The sequence below is a fragment of the Atractosteus spatula genome, chromosome 20 (genome assembly GCF_055471065.1).
Source record: "Atractosteus spatula isolate fAtrSpa1 chromosome 20, fAtrSpa1.hap1, whole genome shotgun sequence".
In the NCBI taxonomy this organism is placed as follows: domain Eukaryota; kingdom Metazoa; phylum Chordata; class Actinopteri; order Semionotiformes; family Lepisosteidae; genus Atractosteus; species Atractosteus spatula.
The window spans coordinates 8,127,711-8,144,584 of NC_142725.1; the positions used below are offsets into that span (position 1 = coordinate 8,127,711).

A 16,874-nucleotide genomic window follows, 5' to 3' on the forward strand; every position below is an offset into this window, starting at 1 on the left:
CAGCCAAGACCTTCACCTTTACTTCTCTATGACATCACTTCCCAAAAGGCTATAAATAGCAGCATTTTATATATTAATACCATAGCTATCAAGAATTAATAATGGGAAGAGGCCTCTCTCCTTCTGCATCTCTACTCCACTCCATCTCTACCTTTAGCCTCCCCACCACTCTGGATGGGGGGTGAGGGGGGTTCTCCCTTCTCCATCCTAAGGCCAGGTCCTCAGCCAAGCAGGTTAAACCAAACCTCCTTTTGCCATAACATCTCAATTTCCCAACACATTTGCTCAGTGGATGCTGTGATTGCTCGTAGGTTAAGATTTAGTGACCCCCCTCCAGGAGTACCACACAGTCCCGACGTGCCTGCCAGCTCCCTGGCCACCTCAGCGGTTACTGGGCGTGACGTCAAGCCCGTCCTCTCTGCTGTTGCAGGGAAGCGGTGCCGCGGGTGCCAAGGAAGCAGGCATGCTTCCAGCGTTCCCTCTGAATTGTCAGCACACGCCGTTGCAATTAAATGATTAGTGTTGCGCCCAGAGGAGTTTCATTTAGTAAGTCCACCTCGACCCTCCCCCACCCCAACACACACATACACTGTGTTCAAACAATGTAACACCAGCAAGCAACCACAAGCTGCTGCCTCTCCATCTTGCTCCTTGGAGCTGGTGTCTAGTGTAAGTGTGCCTGGCCGGCTTCGCTAAGCTTTGCGGCTTCTTATTCCAGTTTTGCTTTGAATGCGAGGAGTATGTTGGGTATACAACAAATATCATTTGCTGTTTCCAAGTGTCATGGCTGCAAGCTTTAAAGCGACAAAATATGAAAGCTTCTGCAAGGCCTTGTACAGTATGTGCAGTGCTGGATTTCCCATAAGGCACTGCAGGCATAGTGCCTAGGGCTTACAAAATTTTTAGGGCCTACGAAGGAGGGAAACACTAGTAGCTAACGAAAAATGAGCTGAAACAACATGCTTGCGATCGACTCTAGGTGCTCCACATCAATAATCAGACGCTATCTAGCTGCTGTTCTAGAAACTAGAAGTATCGAAGTGATGGTCGCTCGACTCGCTCCACCAATCACGTGGTTTAGCATTAGAAGACTTTAAAGTGCATCATGTCAATCGACGGAATTCAATTGGCGTTTACCCCTCTTTTTGCACATTTTGGAGTGAAAGTGCCCGGGGCCTACGAATGCTAAAATCTGGCCCTGAGTATGTGCTGCAGGAACGTTATAAATACTTCATTTCCTATAGGAAACCTGCATGTCTTACACAGAATTCTTTTTAGAAATTACTCAGGATATTTTTGTGTAGGCTTTATGAAATACATCACTTAAAATCTGTAGTCACCGTTAGGTAGCTGTTTGTAACATATAGTATTCTTCAGAAACATGGATCTGAAAACACTGCTGCATGCTTTTGCTGGTATGGGACCTCATCTGCTCAAATGTGATACAAAAAATGAACAGAACTTCTAAAAGGAGTTAAGAGAAACCAAACTTCCAACTGAACGTTTTCTTTTTCAAATGCAACACAACTCATCAATCATCGTATGAGTAGGTCCACCTCCAGAATATACAAACACCCACAGAGGACTTGTCATGTAGCATTACACAGGGCAATGACACATCGTTTTGTTTAATGCTTAAAGCTCTTTTAAACACAAAAAGAATGAATAAAACAGGAGCTAATCCAAAACATAATCCTAAGAAATCTATTACATTACTCATGAGCTATATTGTAACAGTACATCACGAAATGATGTTTTTTTTATTTCAGCTTTTTTTTGTATTGAATTACAATTTAAAATTAACTTTCACTGCGTATCGTAACCCCGATTGTAGATAATTAGTGGAATAGTGGTTTATGTAAAGACCTCCCTGTGCATGTATCATGGCAAGTTTTACAAGTAAGCACTAAAAACAGCAAGTTCTGAACACAATTCCTTTGTGATCATTTAAGCACTTCTGGCACAGCTGGCTAAAGTGCTGATTTCATCATTGTCAGAGGAACTCTAGTGATAAGGAAGAGGCACAGAGGAGTTCCGAGAAGGCAAATACATCATCTATTGCATGATCTGATTTCATTTTGTGCTGTCTTGTTTCTTGTATGTTTGTTTTGCGATATCTGTTAACTAAACACACTAAATAGTTGATCCACACAATACGTATGTACAGTATATTCATCCGTCCATTTTCTAAATAAGCTTAGCCAGTACAGGATCTCAGGGAAGCCCGAGTCTAATCCAGGAAGCAACAAGCACAAGGCAGGGTACACCCTGGGAGAGACACCAGTCCATTGCAGGACAGACCGACTCAAACACTCATGCTATATTTCAGTAGCTCATAACCTGTAATGAAGAGCTTGGCTAGAGGAAAAACTAGAAGACACGTGGACCAGCCAGACCAGGGTTGGAAAGTACTGTAGCAGCAGACAGAATTATGTAAAGGGACAGTCAGACAAGCATAGCTGTTCATCTGTTTTCATGCTGTATAACAAGCCACAGGCCTTTCAACTTTGCTCATCAGATCTGCTTCTTAGCATTTACTAAGATTTGAGTGTAGTGCAAAAGTCCAATTGTCAGAGGTGAATGGAAACAGAAATCAAGAAGGAAGAGCACAGGATTATCTTGGGTAGCTTGTTGATTAAAGTCAACATACTTCAAATACAAATCAGATCAGAGCCAGGACTTGTGCTCCTCATTTCCCTATCTCATTTTGGAATTTGAATATAAAAGAATATGCCTGTAGACATCTACTTTCCTCGAGATTTATGGCGCACACAGATGGTTTCAGGGTCATGAGACTGGGAGTAGTGTGTGGAATTCACCACTAGATGGCACTGCACACCCTGGTCGTCACTAGGTTGTGTTGCGGAGATTATGTGCTTTATGCACAAAAACTGTTGTGTATTGGTCGACATGCTTATAATAATGGCTCCTCACGTTAATGCACTTCTCATAGCCTTTTCCTAAGTATTAATTCGTCTTCTAATACAAGAGAGTTTCATAGGCAAAGAAATTTCCTGGGTCTCCATCTGTCAGCTTTTCACTTCTGTCCCACTGTCTCTGATGTGAAAAGTTGAGTTTTTGACTGTCCCAGGTCAGGTTAGCCATGACCCCCTGTTGAGGTGATAGCTGCGATTGCACTTGAGGGAGAACCTGCTGTGTGTAGGACTCAAGGGCCTGTACTGTGCACTTGTCTTTGGGGTCTGTTCACAAGCATCTGCGAGTCTCATTGATACAGTACTCATGATGCAAGAGCTGCAGGAGTAAAAGGGAGAGACGCTGTATTAAGCTTCCTTGTGCATGTGGCTATGAAGACCTGAATTTTTCTCTAAAGAGCTGTGGACCAACAATGTTCACTTCACCCTCGATGGGACTGAAGACACACAAAACTGTGGCACATGGGACAGGAAACACCCAGATGTAGTTCATGTTGTGCTACCACAGCCTCCTCATGAGGTTTCATAGCATCATTCCTGTTGGGTTCCTAGTTTGTGGACGTGTAAGCTTTTGGAGGAATCTGTAATGCCCACATCGCAACAGCATGGCATTGTAGGTGACCCCTCACCCCTCCCCATGCTGTCAGTCCCTTGAAGGATCTCCCCTTGATGACTCCAACACCACGCATGGCCCTGTGACTCAGCAGCCAGCAGGATCACCTGCCTTGGTCATAGGGCTATATAAAGCACCAGGTGTGTCGCTCCCATTAGATATCTCCGCCCTTGCTCTGGCCATTTCTCATGCCAGAGCTGCTGTAACCCCCAAGCCGTGATTATGTCAAGGGTCTCAGTGCATCTTGATTTAACTCTCAATTAGGACGCATCTCAGTTATAACAGTGCAGTGCCACCTAGTGTTGATTTTGTCCTTTGACATTCACATATCTGTGATCTCATCCGGGCGCCCTGATATTAATCAAGCGCACTGGACGAATTCAGATGATTTTTTTTCCTGATTGCATATCTTTCCAACCGTCATCTACTAGTCATTATTCAAGAAGGTTTCTTAACAACAAGAAAACAAAGATATGGAAGGGATTAGGAGGCAATATACACCATTTACAGGGGCTGAGGTAAGAGTGATTAATTTAAACACATTAAAATATGTGCAGTTTTTTGTCCTATTTGTACATTCATGGTTGTGGCTCCTATAATTAATTAAGACCTCTTCTGGATGCCATTGAGAGGATTGGATAGATACAGTGCTAATATATCTGTTCTAATTATCTCACAAGTCTGAACGTGTGTGTTTTTACTGCACTAAAACTGTATTTTATGTTATTTGCTTTTTGTTTCTGCCAACACGTTTTACTACAATCAAAGTGATTATTCCCCAGGTGCAACATGTCTTTCCAGCATTTAGAAAGCATGTATTGTGTGCGTAATCTAAGACATACAGGCCTGCTAATCGCTTTGAAAACATGTTTTGGTAAAGCATTAGTAAGTAATTAAAATTAATAAGAATACCTAAGCTCCTTTTATCCCAAAGGCTCACAAAGCGCTTTACAAGCAAGTAGGGACATCCACACAGAACCACAGCACACTCAGAATTGCAGGGCTGCATCGGTGATGTATCGCAATAGATCCAGTGGGAATGTGACGAATTACCAAGCAAATTCAAGTACAGAAGAAAAAGGCAGAAGGCTGAGCTGAGAAAACCGAAACTGGAGCTCCTCCAAACCATACTCTCCCAAAAGTGAGTGTTGTAGAATGCGTCATGACCCAGAAAATAAGTCAGAACTACTGCTGCTGTGGTAGTTTTCAATTCCCAGAGCAGATTTTTCTCAGCTCTACAGAATTGTGTATTTCTCCATCCGTCCACTCATTTTTAAACTTTCAAAGTATACAGAGTCGCATCCTGGCAAGAGGTGGGCGCAAGGCAGGGTTCACCCTGGATAGCAAGGCAGTCCAACTCAAGAGCACGCATGCACGCACGCACACTCGCACGCACACTCGCACGCACGCACGCACACATGCATGCACGCACGCCTGGCCAGTTTTCACAGAAGCCAGTCTGTTTTTGGACTGTGGGAGGCAATCCATGCAAACATGGGGAGAACATGCAAACTCCACACAGACAGCACCCCGGGTCCAGAATTGCACCCAGGGCACCAGCGCTGTGAGGCAGCAATGCCAACCACTGTGCTGCCCCTTCTGTACAGTATATCTCAAATGCAATACGTCAATTAGTTTGTAACACTTTCAATATCATCTATTTAAAATACTCGAGTTAACTGTCTTTGAATATATAGCACCTTGTTGTCACTTACAGTATGTAATAGCCTGAAGCAGAATTCTTAAATTAATTCCTTTATGTTGCTCTGTTTTGAAGATAATGCAATAAAGTTTCTTAATGTTTTAAATAACTCTACAAAATGCTGAAATAAATTGCTCTTATTTAAAATGATCAGATTAACATTTGGGATCCTTCATTCTGGCTCTGACGTAATGAAAGTCTGCTTTGAGTGCTCACTGCTATGAGAATGAGTTGGGAATAAATGAAGCACTTGCTCAGAATGGATTAGTTAGGTTGGGGTGTATCTTCCACAGAGAAGGCATTCACAAGGCCACTGATAATTTTGTTTAACATATTATGACAAAGTAACAGGTTTTTGCAAAGGAACAGGTAAAGGTTTATTTCATGCTGAAAAAGAACAAGAAAAGCTTTCTGCTGTGGAGCCTTTCAGGTCAAATTTGTGCGTGTTATCTGTCACATGAGGTTAGATTTATGAACTGTTAGGACTTGGTGTGGACTAGATGAAGGTCAGATATCTCTTAATATGTAAAACCATAGAATTATATGTGTATAAGTCTATATACAATAGGTGCACCTTTTTTTACACGATATAATGTAATACTCTTCCAAAATATTTATTGGACTACACTACTTTAGTCTGTCTATATGGATTCCTACCCAAAAAGTAATGTAATCCAAAGCTGGTCACTGTCTAACGACAAGCACAAAGTGATTTGCTAAAGCTGAATGATTACGTGACCCAAAGAGGTTTGGGTTTCAAGAAAATTATCATGAGCTGCCAACCACCACAGCTATTGTGGCTCATTCACGGAAGAGTTATGTATCTGGTTTCAGGCACAAATGTTAAACTCCCCCACACCAACCTCTTGCAGTTAACTTGGCTGCCATTGCCAAACCATTGAAGCCAATTAAAACTAGCTGGACTAAACAGAATCTGACCTCCCTGTCTAGATGGACAACCTTTAGAGATTTAAAATCACATCTTTTACAAGGTAGCAAGCAAGTACCTTACCTTCTGTTGTCTGTCTGTGGGATTTATTACAGTTTAGCGTTTAACATTGTGGTTGCTGTCGAGATCTAGAGAGCCTTGAAGTGTGTGACTAGTACCTTATCCATTTGCAAACTACAGGACACTTATCGTTTGGCTTGCTTTGAGAATAGTCACATATGGTGTTCAGTCTGCATGTATGTTTCGGAAAGAGAGAGTTTTAAACCCAGTACTAGTGGAGGTTAATTGGTGAAGGGGGTCATGCTGTGGGTTAGCTCATCTTTACATGAGAGAAGGGATGAAACAGTGCATTGTGGGTCACATAGCCCATTGAAATAAAAAAGGCGGCAAATCTTGTCAGTGTACGAGGGAGGCAAGTAGGTTTTTCCCAAAAAAGGAGGAGCTCGGGATACCAGCTAAGCAACAGATGTCCATACAAGAAGGTAGAAAGTCTGTTTTTTGTGCATATACAGCTTGAAGGGATAAGCTTCAGGTCCCCCGCATATTGGATAAAGCTATGTTCAGGTTCTAACTTCCAAAAATCCCCAAAAATCCAACATTACAGAGAGCGACACAAAATGAGTGTTCATCCGAGTGTTTTTAAGTGATGGACATCAAAGTGTTCTGTACCTTTCTCATTCATTTACTGTACAACATTCAGTACGCTTAGCCATCCCAACACCAGGATATCGCCTGTAGAAATATCTGGGGTCTTCTGTGGTGTAGGCCCACGCAATCACCTTCATACAACTAGCTCCTGACACGCTGACCTCTGCGATGAAGAATGAAACCATGAAGGGAGTCATTCACAAACTGATCAGAGGTTTGTTGAATTTTTTCCCCCGGTTTACTCTGGAACAGGGCACAAAGAGACTCCAAACTGCTTTCATGACGGCAACAACAATCTGAACATTGCTGGTGGAGCAGAAACCCCTCTGTGCCTTGATTACAGCCTTCCTGTGTGGCAAGCCTTGAGTTTCCTCTTGGACATAAGTAATAGTGGTAAATATTTCCATCACTGCCATTTCAGCTGTTCACACATAGGTTTTAGATGGAGAGCAGCTGGAGTTACTCGGTTTAATATCTTGAGCAAAAGCTCAGCTGTTTGAACAAGAACATTTCCTGAGATGCTCTGACTGGAAGTCCTGCAGCCTGACTCAGCAGCAGAGTTCAGATACGATCGTACTAGTGGCCGTACTTGGCCTTGAGCTTTTTTTAAATGCCTAAATTAAAGCAGCTCCTTGTGCAAATGTCTACACTGCTCTGCCAGCTAAGGAAGAATGACAGTCTCCAGCTCAGACAATAGATGCGTCCTACACCTTGAAATAGTTTCAGAAATCCTCAGGTTTGGTGTCCTGTTTAAAAGCACTTCTTGGGATATGCTCCATTTGGGAAATGTCAGTTAGGTTACTGAGCTCAAGTGGGATTGAAACGTTTCATCTGTTTTCTTATCGGCAGCACCTAAGCAAAACTGTAATGCAGCTAAGCTTATTTCAGTTCAAACGGCTCCTAACATCCGTTTCCTCTGTGAGGCTGTTTCTCCCTGCCCAGAAAACTCAAGCATCCAGACCATGACACAGGAGACTTTGGCGATTTTCATTATGATACAGATCAACAGTAACCACCCACTTACTGCTAAATAGCACAAGGACTGTGCTCTGTGAACTGTGCTCTACTTCATGTATACAAAAGACAGTACACCTGCTCCTTGGCATTTTTTTTACCAAAAGGAGGAGTGTGACGATATTCTACTGTTGTTAAAGTCAATGCTACTTTGCACAGGACAACATGATTGCATATATAATGCAATATATTAATATAGTAGGCAACACTGATCACAAACAATTGCACTTAAACACAATAATATTCTCGTATAAACGCAATACTATCTTGCATAAATGAGATACTTTTTTTCTCCGTGGTGCTAAAAAGCTTCCGTATAATGACTTATGAAGCACTAGAAGACAGCCACAGTTACTGTAGGAGCCATTTAAGTTTAAATGTGCCACTCTTCTCTTTCTCTTCATCTCGGGTGTCAGGCCTGAGAACAATGTAAATGCACCCAACTATGCAGTCGTTTTTCAGCATTACCTTCTTGACCAGTGTGACTTCACTGAAGACCACACATGAAATCAGAAACATTTCTCAGTCCATTTTCACACTCCTTGATACTTCTATGGCCATTCACAAAAGACAGTTCTGCTCACTCCAATCAGCCAGCCTGGATCCACAGCTTTCTTTGGTGGCAATTAAGGCTGTATTTTTTTTATGTCAATGTTCAGAAATACACATATGCTTATTCCCTGCTAAACTATATGCACAAATTTTGTAAAATAATGAAGTTAAGCTTCCTGTTGTTTTTTTGTGTTTAATAAAAAACATTCAGAGTTTTAATTAGGGGTGTTAAAATCACCTTGTTATGAAAGATAAGGCAAAGGTTTCCAGAAAGCACTAAGTCGGAGAGCAGTATCGTGTCTTGCATTTTGTAAGATGTTGGCATTGGATGCAAGCTGCAGTTGTCAGACAGCTTTTGTGTGAGCATTATGATAAATCTACAATAACATCTCTGATCAACATGGGAGCCTCTGGCCATGAGAGCACTCCTCTTCGTTTTGCACTAAAACTGGAGAATCCTGCTGATGAGTCCACTGGCCCGACTTCCATAAGCAGATCAGAGACAGGACCACAAAGTCCGAGGGTGACTTCTTGGAGGTCAAAAACGAGAGAAAATTAACTATTTCTTTTTATTCTTCTTCTTGTGCCTTTTTGCCCATTGGGAAACACGGACAAAACTTCATTTCTTTAAAAAAAACATTCAAACACACTGAGCGTGCATACCTAGCTAGTAAAGACTTGTGTATGCCATAAAATCTCTTATGAAATCTTCCAGAGTTTATCCAGGCTTCCTCTCACTATAAAAAGACAACTACCTCAGGAAAGTTGTCACACCTGCTTTTTGTATAAATTATGGCATGCATTCTGTTAAAATCTATATTTATTTTCACTATAATATATTCCAATGTCTGCGGTAGGTGATACATACTGTAAGTAACAGAGCCCAGAATCTGCTGTTTTTTTCTTTAATTTTGGAAATGTTTGTTAAATAATATGTAGTATGTGCACGGACAAAAAATACACAATAATCAGCACTTAAGCAGGGAAATCTTAGGTTTTGTGGTCAATTTTGACTGGATGCAGTTTTATACAGCACTAATTACGTACTTTAATATGTGAACAGGTGATAAAATATAGAATACTGGATCTTCATTTGATTGATTGGCTCAAACCACACTTATTTAATCACTTTCCATATGAATGCCACAAACATCAATTTTATTTCCTTGTAGAATTTAGACTGTTTTATTGTTACTCCCTGCTTTTTTTAATTTGGTGACTTGGGAAATGAAGTTAAAAGGAAATAATAATTCTGTATTACAGGTTAGGAGAATTAACCCCTGCTCGGTCCCTGATGTCCTGCCTTGATGGCGTAAAGTGCTTTCTTTGATTTTCATACTGAACATTGCATTTATTTTGTCTGTCATATCTAAGAAGGCAAAAATGCTTGTATGCACTCTGGGTGGGCTCTGGGCAATGTTATTCTGTATCTGAATAACTGGGTATTAGATATTGGTGGGTAGTAGATGGGTAGTGTTTGAGCTGATCTGTATGGGTTAATAACTTTTTCTTCCCATTTTTTCAGATTTTTACTAACATGCACATTGCATGATATTGAAAGACACAGAACTTAGCTCTCCGTCAGTTTCTTTATTTCATAAAAATGTTTTTTTTTTAATTATTAAGTTCCCCAGATGTAATCTTCTGAAACAAAGAATGAATGCTGCGGTAGAACTCATTAGTAGCTGCTCCAGTTTTGTCAGAGGTAAAAAGCTGAGCAGTCCTAACCCTAAACTCTATGGAATGAGAGAGCTCAGAGAAGAAATCAGGCTGTAGTGTTAGGAGACCAGTAGGTGGCGCTCGTTCCTTCAGACAAGAAGTTTCAAACTAGTGTCCCAGCATAGAGAGGACTCTGCACTCTGTGAGGCATTGCAATTGTGGGCAAAGTCCTATGGCATTGCAAGAAAAGCCAGGGGTGGTAACTCTCATCTCCAGGCTGGTTTCCTAAGATTAGCCCACCTCAATGTCAAGCTCAGGTTAGCCCATAGGGCAATTTCCTAATTTCTCCAACTGGTTTGCTGCTCCCAAGCGAGAGCTTGAAGTGGGTCCTACACATGACAGGCATCTGGATTACTTCTGGGTGTGAAGAACTTTATAAAGTCAGGGAACTTAATATTACATGTTCATCACCACGAAAGAGGGAAATCACTTTGAAGTGAAGAAGTGAATGAAAAGCGACTACGATGTATGGGCAAAGGCATTTTTTTTCTCATTAATGTGGATTCATGGTTCAGTTCAGGTTCTGCCATAGCTTTTACTGGACTCCCTCTGGGCTTACAAAGATTGTGACTGATCTCCCAGTTTGTCAGCGGCGTCAGACTGATGTGGACTCCGTCTGGTCTACTGAGAATGTAGCTCAGATTGATTGGAGGTTGAAGAAAACATACAGTAGGATCTTTAGGATGCTGTCTGAGAAGATAATCACAGTAGCTGTGCCAGATGATGTAGATGGTGCCAGAAGAGGCTAGGCTGAAGCGCTTTCCTGCTGGACTGACATTGGAACGCCGATGCTAATCAGGAGTGTCCAAAGGTGAAAAAACTGGACCATGAGATTGGCCCATCGGATAGCCAAACATCCCACAGGATCAGCAAATTAGGATATAACAGCAGTCAGGTGGCAGGGGGCTGTGTCTAGGGAAAGCGAGTCAGGAGAAGAATGAGAGTCTGGTTCACACAGGAGTAGATATTGTACTCCTGTGTTTTAACACCAGCAGCCTGCTGGTCCCATCACAGGAGCCAAGACGTGATACAGGATGGGCTTAGACAGTGCTTCCAGCTGGGGGGGGGGGGGATTGTGGAGCGTAAGTCGAACTATAGTCGCCCTCCCGCAGGAGCAGGGAATGATGGGTAAATTAGCTCATCACGAGCAGCGCTAATTTAGCTTGGTCAGCAAAAACGAGAATATTCATTCATTATTCATTTTCTCACTTCTGTAATTGTATGCATGGTGCATAGCAGGACGTATAATCTGTGATTGCGGTTTATAATCCCTTTCATATCCCTTACACGTGTGGATAAAAGTGGACACGGATGCATTTTACAACTGCAGTTTCATTCATTGCAAACAAAACTATCTGTTGTAAGCCACAATTTAAGCAATTAATCATTTAAAATTAGTTCATCAGCATTACATACAGTACACCCAGGTCATGTCACCAAGATCAACTCACTTTGATCACATAAAGTGCATGATTGCCCTGAAAGTCTAACCTCTCCTGTTGAAACTCGAGCCATTTGTTACTGTAACAGATGCATTCTGGTTAAAAGCGCCCACTCTACTTATTTGAAAGGGTCTACCCAATATTGTACTAGTGCAGGTAACGTGCAATATTTAACTTGCTCATTATTCATCACTAAAGTGAAGCTCCCTCCTGCCATCCTGCACTTGGGACTTTAGTGACCGAGTAGACAGGACGGTCACTCTACCGACCTACTGTACTGGTCCACCAAAAACACCTAGACTAGCAACCTGGTTTCTTTATGACATCTGCCATGCCAGGACTCTCAATCATGATGTAATTACCAGACGCATGTTTCCAGTTTTCCACTGGAATTCAGCTACAGCAAGGGTATATGACCACAAGCTTCTGTTGTCTAATATGGATATTTGCATCAGTAGGTTTTTTTCTATAGATTTTCATTCTCACAGAAATAGCACTAATATGTCTCTTAGAGGTAACAATTACCATCTGTGCAAGAAGCCAAGCAGTCATTGTGCATTCAGTTTTTGCCAGAGATGCCAGAGCAGCACAGAGGCAACTCTTGAGCACAGATGGCCGCAAGCATGATTTTCTGATACTGCTGTCTTCCAGCCTGCCACATGTCAGCTTCAATAGCATGACATTATTTTCCTGGGCCATTGCAACATTTGCAGATTCAGCTCAGCAAGAGCAGACTTGCGGCTATTGACACTTTTTCCTGCTCCCACTGTCAAACCTGTCAAACTGCAGTTTCCTTCAGAATTCCTGTCATTTTCAATCTATTGCATGACTAATAGCTGAACACATAAGCCTCTGCAGCTGTCATCTGCCATCAAAAGCTTGTTTGTACTGTAAACAGTGGTACCTGTTCAAGCGCCTGGTGTTTTCTTTTGGACTTAAGTGCAGGGGAGGAATTGTGACAGGACTACACACAGGCTTTGAGTTTCTGGCATTAATCATCGCTAGGGATGCAACAAGAAAATTCAGTGCTTCCCTCAGGCTTATGCCATTACTCACAGAGCTGGGTGTGATATCAGTCTAGACTGCTTTAAATACAACCTTGTAAGTCTTTCGCTGGTCAATGGCAACGGCTGTTGCTAACAATGAAGTAGAAAATCTTTCATCCTCCATTTGTGGGGTCTGACTGTGTGGTTTTTGGGGAATTAACTTTAGTTCCACGTTAGACCACCAAACCAACTTCACCTGAAGCTAAAATCCAGATGCAGCTCCAAATTCAGGGACCTTTCTCTGTGTATTTCCTCGCTGAGAAAAACCCGAGAAAGATGGCTCTGCGGGTATAATTTGTGATGCAGACTTTAAAAAAGCAGGTCTTACTTTTGATGGGGCTAGGAAGTGATAGAAACAAAACCAAGATATAGTGTCAGCTTACATACAAATAACACACCAGAAGGATGGGCCCAACACAACCAGCACAAATGTGGCTATCTCCCTCTGCTGCTCTCCCAAAACGCACAAGCTCTTCTAAGATGTTATGTCATCACCTGCCGCCTGAAAAAGTGATAAAAGAAAAGAATAAAGGGCGACCCTAATCCCTCTTTGAGTGTTTTCTTTCAGTTAGGCTCCAGTCTTGAAACGTTTCTTTAAAAGTTTATGAGGCTTGAGGTCCTGATTACAAACAGCCTCACAGTGCCTAGCTATCAGGTGTCTCAGGCTCAGAGGAGACTTGGCAGTAATACACACCCGGGCGCCGCTGCTACTCACAATCAAAGAGCGGGCTTACATATCCTTTAAAATCTTGCATTGCAGACCTGCAGTTCAGTATTTTAAAGGGGAGCTGCAGTCCCCATTCCTCAGACTGGTTATGAAATCTCAATAGCGAAACAAATGAATTGACGGTATCACGGAATTTGACAAATTCTGAATTAAACACAAAATCGTTAATTGTGTGAAAGTATGGCGTAGCTGCCATGTTGTCGAGAGTTTGCAAGAACTGTGACGTGATGCGGCCCTTCCTGCTCACTAGTCACTGTAATGACTCATGTCATGTGACTAAGTACAGGCTGTGCTGCAAAACATTTCACCACAGAATTGTTCCACCATGATCTGCATGCACAGTTAACAGGTAGGTAGTATTTTGTTGCCTCGTTCTGAATCGCAGACACTGACGGCAATATGGCGCTGCGCATACCTGAAAATTTCATTTATTTTGTGATGTAAATTGGAGGTTTTACATGTTACTGTGTCCATTTTGGTTTGAAATGTGCTCATCAATGCTGATATAACAATGGTTAGAAGTGAGAAGTGCCATTCAGTTTATACCTACTGTGTAACTCATTTGGCAGCTAACATAGTAGTGTGGATCAGTGGTTAGGCCTTTGGAGCTGTAACCGAAGTTCAAATACCAGTCCACTGCAGTTTGTGCATTCAAATCCCAGGTGAGGCAGTGCACTAGCAACTTAAGAGGCTAGAATGGCCTTGTCTCTTTTTTCCTAACGTCTCTAATGCTCTAATTGACTCATCTACCTGAACGAAGCCAAGCTATCAGCTTTGACTCTGTGGCTGAACAGCTAGCTTTGTGTAAAAAGTGTCTCTGGTTTTAAGTGCTCATCCTCGTCATTTCAGCTTTTGGCCTCCCTTCGTGTTTCACTAATGACTATAAATTCAAAGACTTACAATGTCTTTGAGGGTTTTGAACATCAGAATTGGGTCTCCTCACAGACGTCTCTGCTCAAGACTAAAAAGATTAAGTTCAGGCGTGTAATACATGAAATAGACAAATGTAATTTAAATATCAGATTTGTATGCAACATAAAACAGTTTGAGCAAAAAAAAGACTTGGGTGATGGCTGGTTCACAAAGAAGCGAAGTAGTACCAGTAGCACTTTGACACACAAAACCAATCCCCTTTGTTAGCAGTTGTCTAAATCAAAATTGCTGTCTTCCACAATGCTTACTTGAGGTTTCAAACAATGACGTAATTGACCCCGTACTTCTAACTTCCTAAAGTCATTACAGGTACTGCATTACAAGAGCACACCAGTTTAGAAATTCTCTAGTTGCATGCCCTGATTCCAAAAAGCCCAACACAAACACAGTCCATACCATGCTAACACCATCTCATATACTGTACATGCAAATGACCAATAAGGTCATTATGTCCACAATTTGACATTTTACTGACTCAATGTCAGTATTTTGGCATTGCTGGCCAAATGCCTGGTTATCTGGGTTTATTAAGTAAAGCTCCATTATAAATAAATTAGAGGCCTTCTTGGATACACTGTCCCTGCATTTAGTTAGCATAAACATTCAAGTCATACCAGCAACACTGTGCTCCATTAATCCCCAAGATCACACACAGGTTGCTGATCTGCTCTCCTCCAAACTCTCTGAGGTTTCTTTCCTGGGGATTTCTTGATCTTGCTGAAGGTTTACACACTGACAATTTCGGATTAAGACCATGTTCGGTTACGCATGCTGGAGTAATGCAACTCATTTCATTTCTTTAACCTCAGCTTCACAATTCCTTCTCCTCTACTAGAGGCTCTGGTCGTTTTGTGCATCTCTGTGCTCTGCTGTTTGAAAAACGTCAATCAATTACAACATGCCAAACTTGCAGAACCAAGTGAAATCAGATTTTCTCCATGTCACAGTGAAATACCCGAGAGTAGAATTTTTCAGGCTGATTATTTACATTCTCAGGGTTGTCATCATAAAATTTTATTTTTACAAGTCAAAAGAATTCCAACAAAATGTAAGACTCAAATTAAAAAACACAGATCATACAAGATAGATTAAGCTCTGCTTAAAATATGATTTCTACATTTCTAGACTGACATTTGCATTTAAAACAGGCAGTGAAAGTTGCCCACTGACCAAATCTGTATGTTTCTCCAAAAGGAAAACAAATCTGTATGTCTAGGTGACAAGGTCAACAGTTTATTCATATTAATTGATTTTTTTTTGCCCAGTTCTCCCGACACTGTTCTGTGCAAAAAAGCAAAAGCACCCTTGTTATTTAGGAGCCACAAGGCAATGCAGTTGTCATAAATTAAAAGCTGGAAACGCATAGATTCTCCAAAAGGGACCATACTGCCATACTGTATCTGTAAAAAGAGTGCAGTAAGTCCATCACCTGACCACTTATGCACATACAGTATTACAAAAAAGCAAGCGCTCTGCTATCCCCTGGTCTGTTAACAAACAAGAACCTCATTCAGCTCCTGTGAATTCACTGCAAAAAGTCAGGGATTATAAGTCTCATACGAACCTCCTGTTTTGCTGTCAATTTTTATGGAAATTGTTCTCATCCAACTATGACCCTTGCTAACTGCTTCAGCTTCTCAGAGGACACTGTCACCCAACTAGTTTGCGTGAACATAGTCCGAATCATCTCCCCCCAGTATATTTCAGATGGCTGTGCTTCTGCCACCCACGATCTGTCCTGCTCATCCTTGGGGAATTTCAATGGCTCTGAGGTCAGCATCAAACCTGTTGTTTTTTAACTGGAGTAATTGGTGTGGAGTTTGTATGGTGACAGTCATCGCCATGATAAACTTTCAAACTTGAAAGGCAGTTATTGTGAGCCCTACACAAGAGTGTAAAGAGTTACAGTGGACAACACACAGGAGTGTAAGATATGAAAGTTACACTGCCTCTGTGTGCCTGAGGAAGGAATATAGTATAGCTTATTCACTGTGTATCGATCATGAAACATCAGAAGGAGCAGTATTTTGATGAGACATTTCAGAACCTTATCAGAACCTTTGCATTATACAGTAGAATGCAGGTCACAATCAACACATACTTTGTAAATGGTAGATGGGCAAAATAAAAGTAGCCCAAGTAAAGAGTAAGATGAAAGTAGATTACCAGAGTATTCAAAGATAATGCTTTTATTATCTTCACTCAGTTTGTTTCTGTATTGACTTTGACATAAAATCCCTCCACAACACTGGCAGCTGTACAGATAGGCATTATTGAGAATGTGAGAAACTGCTATATTTCTGTCACTGCAAAATAAAAATTACTATAAAAACCTAAATGTACAGCAAAATTATCACTCTGGAAACTAGCAGTAACCTCAGTAAGGACACTTAAAAGTAAAGTATAAATTCAACTTAAAACTACTAGTAGCAGACAAGAAACATTTTGACATGTACAATTGGCCTCCCTTCTCTTCTTATCCCAACTGAAATGTTATTGGGTGAACTTTATAAGAGCGTGAGGTTGTTGTTTTTTTTCAATAAAAGAATAAAGAATAAAGCCTTTCTCCTAGAAATCCCCAATTAAGAATAACACC

At 41.4% G+C, this 16,874-nt stretch overlaps 1 protein-coding gene across 1 annotated transcript in view; it reads right to left on the minus strand.

The window, feature by feature from the left end:
* The window catches only part of c1qtnf12 (C1q and TNF related 12), a 49,694-nt gene that overhangs the window by 31,574 nt on the left and 1,246 nt on the right, over window positions 1-16,874 (minus strand). The gene's annotated exons all lie outside the window — the stretch shown is intronic.